The sequence below is a fragment of the Hyperoodon ampullatus genome (assembly GCF_949752795.1).
Source record: "Hyperoodon ampullatus genome assembly, chromosome: 13".
Classification (NCBI taxonomy): Eukaryota; Metazoa; Chordata; class Mammalia; order Artiodactyla; family Ziphiidae; genus Hyperoodon; species Hyperoodon ampullatus.
This window is the reverse complement of record NC_136926.1, coordinates 70,382,041-70,386,463: the sequence shown is the minus strand read 5'-3', so window position 1 is coordinate 70,386,463 and position 4,423 is coordinate 70,382,041. Positions and strand designations below refer to the sequence as shown.

The 4,423-nt window shown below is 35.9% G+C and overlaps 1 pseudogene across 1 annotated transcript; it reads left to right on the top strand.

The window, feature by feature from the left end:
• Positions 1–925: 925 nt before the first annotated feature.
• LOC307062484 (large ribosomal subunit protein uL22-like) lies at positions 926–1,516 on the top strand (annotated as a pseudogene). Its single transcript has one exon. The product of its transcript is annotated as a large ribosomal subunit protein uL22-like (transcript).
• The last annotated feature ends 2,907 nt before the right edge of the window (positions 1,517–4,423 follow it).

Sequence of the window (4,423 nt, the reverse complement as noted above, 5' to 3'; positions counted from 1 at the left end):
TCAAGGTCACACAGCTTGTAAGTGGGGAAAAAAAATCAGAACTGAAACGCGTCTTGGTTCATGAAAACAATGTTAAACAAAGATCTTCCTAAGGTGAATTTTCAGATATTTTTGGTGCTGGTTTTTTTTGGTTTGGTTTGGTTTTTTTGCAGTACGCGGGCCTCTCCCGTTGCGGTGCACAGGCTCCGGATGCGCAGGCTCAGTGGCCATGGCTCACGGGCCCAGCCACTCCACGGCACGTGGGATCTTCCCGGACCAGGGCACGAACCCGTGTCCTCTGCATCGGCAGGCGGACTCTCAACCACTGCGCCACTATGGAAGCCCTGGTTTTACTTTTTTTAGAGACGTAAATTATTACATTATTGATACATCATTGTGAGAATTAGGCTGCAAGAGCATTTCCCATGAAGTTTTCTCGGGTTTAAGTAGTTTTGTATGCCTACCAAACAAATCACCCTTTAAGTCTCTCTCTCTCCACAGTTGGCAAAGGCAAGGACTGGGAGTTATTCAGGAATGTCTAGTTTTATGTCTGGGACATAGTAAATACATCACATATTTTGATGAATGAATAAATGAATGCAAATTTGTTTCCAGCCTTTTCAAATACGTTTATATTGAGGCAATGTAAAAGGGACATGCCATAGAAATTATTTCCCTTATTTTATTGAAGAGAAAATTTATGCACAAAAAGTGTTACTCTGGGTCAGCATTGTTCAGTAGAGATATAATCCAAGCCACATACATAATCTTAGATTTTTTTAGTAACCACGTTTTTTAAAACATTTTTTAGAAACAGTGAAATTAATTTAAATAGCATATTTATTTGACCTAATATATCCAAATATTATCATTTGAATATTTCATAAATATTTTTTAAATTGTTAATGAGCTTTTTCCAGTAAGCGGCCTGAGGTGACCTCTAAAAATGGTTCACCATTCACTTGACCCAGAAAACCTCACAAACATGCAAATCAAGAGGTTCAAACCTTCGTGTTCACTTTAAGAACACTCGTGAAACTTCCCAGGCCATTAACGGTATGCATATCCTAAAAGCCACCAAGTATCTGAAGGATGTCACTTTACAGAAGCAATGTGTGCCATTCAGTCGTTACAGTGGTGGAGTTGGTAGGTGTGCCCAGGCCAGACAGTGGGGCTGGCCTCAAGAGTCGATGGCCCAAAAAGGTTGCTGAATTTTTATTGCACATGCTCGGAAATGCAGAGCGTAATGCTGAACTTAAGGGTTTAGATGTAGATTCTCTGGATATTGAGCACATCCAGGTGAACAAAGCCCCCGAGATGCGGCACAGGACTTAACAGAGCTCATGGTCGGATCAACCCATTCATGAGCTCTCCCTGCCACACTGAGATGATCCTTACTGAAAAAGAATAGACTGATCTTAAATCAGAAAAGGAGGTTGCACAGAAGAAAAAGATACCCCAGAAGAAACTAAAGAAACAAAAACTTATGGCCTGGGAACAAATGCCGCCAAAAAAAAAAAAAAAAAAAAGCAAATAAAAATAAAAGCAGGAAAAAAATTGTTAATGAGATAGTTTGCATTCTTTCATTCATATGAAGATTTGGACACTTGTTGTATATTTAACACTTAAAACACATCTCAATTCAAACTAGCTACATTTCAGGTGCTCACCAGCTATGTGTGTCTATTGCACTGCATAGTCCAGTCTTGGGATGCAGCAGAGAAAGAACTTCAGCCTTCTTCTCTTCCCATTTCTCACCATCCCACAACTATTTACTAAGCACCCACCATCTTTTACCAGAGAGAAGGAAAATATCAAATGAGGCTCTCAACCCGTCACATATTTGAGAAACACTACATTGAGAGATTGAACGTACAAATGGAACACATCAAACTTTACATCTCAGTAGAACTCTGACCCACAACTTCCGGCAGCAACTAGTCAGGAAAGGCAAACCACAATCAGCCTAGAACAGTCAGGACTTGGCCAATGGCGTCAGACTGTCCTAATGTTTGCGCCTCTCCCAACTCAGGATCAGTCAGAGAAGGCCAAATATGCTCCCCAAACCAACCATATAAGGTGACCTCATTCTAGTTTTCCTACCTCTAGCTTCCCCATGCCCACAGCCTTCAGGTTCACCGGAAGCCTTCCTTTTTTTCCCACTATAAAGCTTTCCCACTCCCCTACATCCTCTGAGTCTCTACCAAACACAAGTGATGGTGGCTGACACCCTTGCTATATAGTGAGTTCTGAATGAAGAGCCTCTGTTTATTCTCACACGGGTGGTCTTCGTTTATCGCCACAAAATCTTTGATTAGTCTTTTCTTAATGACGAAAATAATCAAACTTCCTCTTTTAACTTTCCTTGTGGGTTCAGTTTTTCATTTTATTTGTAACATCCATTCATGCAATGACTATTTCCTGTGTCTTAGTAGGTGTCGGCCACTATGCTGAGTCTTTGAAAGTAAGTAAAGGACCAGAGATTCAGTCTTTTCTCTCAGGGAGCCTAGAGCTTAGCAAAAAACACATACAAATAAATGTTTAATAACATTTGTAATAAACACTACAAAGGAAATCAGTTACTCCAGGAAATATATGCACTCCCATGTTCACTGCAGTGTTATGCACAATAGCCAAGATATAGAAACAAACTAGGTGTCCATCAGTGGATGAACGGATAAAGAAAATGTGGTATATATATACAATGGAATATTGTTCAGCTACAGTAAAGATGGAAGTCCTGCCATTTGTAAAAACATGGGTGAACCTTGAGTATATCCTGCTAAGTGAAGTAAGCAAGACACAGAAAGAAAAATACTGCATGATCTCACTTACATGCAGAATCTAAAAAAGTCAGAGCAGGGAGGTGGGAGAAATGGAGAGATGTTTGTCAAAGGGTACAAAATTACAGTTATGTAGGATGAGTAAATTCTAGAAATCTAATGTACAGCTTGGTGACTATAGTTAATAATAATAATGTAGTTTACTTGGAAACTCATTAAGAGCATAGAAAGAACTCAGGCGCTTTCACCACACAAAAAAAGGATAACCATGTGAGGAGATGAATTGATTAGCTTGACTGCAGTAATCATTTCACGATGCATGTATATCAAAACATTATTTTGTATACCTTAAATATGTACAATTTTTATTTTTAAAAATAAATTTAAAAAATTTAATTTAAAAATGCACTACAAAGGAAAGTATATTATGATACCTCAACATTTCAATTTTTGTAAGATATGAGTGCCATTTCTTCCCAAGAAAAGACTTTTATTCTGCTATTTAAACTTCAATAAATGCTTGGCAAAAGGAAAAGTACTTTTTTCCCAATAGATTTGCACACTGAAGATCAGACATTTTCCCTTATTGCCCTGTTTCCTTATCCCTTTTTGCTTATTTCTCATTTTACTTCAAGTGAACAATCCCAAAAGGTTTTTGGCACTCTTTCAGCAAGAGATAAAGAAAGGTGACAAAAGGTTTTCTATTAAATAAAATAACTATAGCTCATGCAAGGGTAGTTTAAATAATTGTTCTCCAATTTAATGTTTATTAATAACTATTTTATCCAGGCAAAAACCTTGCCAAGTTTTGATTGAATTAAACCTGAAATAATTTTCATTACAGCTGAATTTTAGACAGTTCAAAACCCAGAATCCAGAAGTGTTTTCTTCTCTCCACTTGGATACCTATTAAAATTTCACTAAAATCATTTTTAAATCTTGGAAAACTACATCAACTTAAATAAGTGTAAAATTAAAATCAATTTTAATTTTACACTTATTTGAAAGCTGTGTGTTTTTAAATCATTCTTTCATTAATGTATTTCAATTTATATGGATTTTCTTTGGCTAAGAAAATAGTTAATTAAGTGGAATATTTGGTAAAATAATGTATGAAGTACTCTGAGATCTGGAGCCTAGAACTAGATGCATCCAACTTAATTTACCTTCATGACAGTTTAAGCAGTTTACCTGAGAAATAACTTCAAAAAATTTCTCAATTATTTATGATATATATGTCATTTTGTTGCTTATATCCTTGGACTTCTGATATCTTACTGGTCTAACATCATAAAATCCAGGCTGACTCAACTAATTTGAAGTGAATGTATAATAGCATATCTGCTGACCTCACTTAATGATACAAAGTCAGGTTTACCTTTCAAAACCATTACTTAAATCGTTCAGAAATTTTAACTGCATATTTTATAAAATTCTAATTGCATTATCAAATAAAATATGAATATTCTAATAATGTATATTTATCAAAATAAAACTGTGAAAAATAAAAGCCTTTGAATTCTTCAAAATAAAATAACATCAAACATCAAGATGCTATTATTTTCAAAAGGGAGTCAGAATTCCTGGATAATTGGAATAGAAGTTACACTCCAAGCAATAACTGTCCAAAGAATCAGTTTTCATTTACATTGTACCATGTA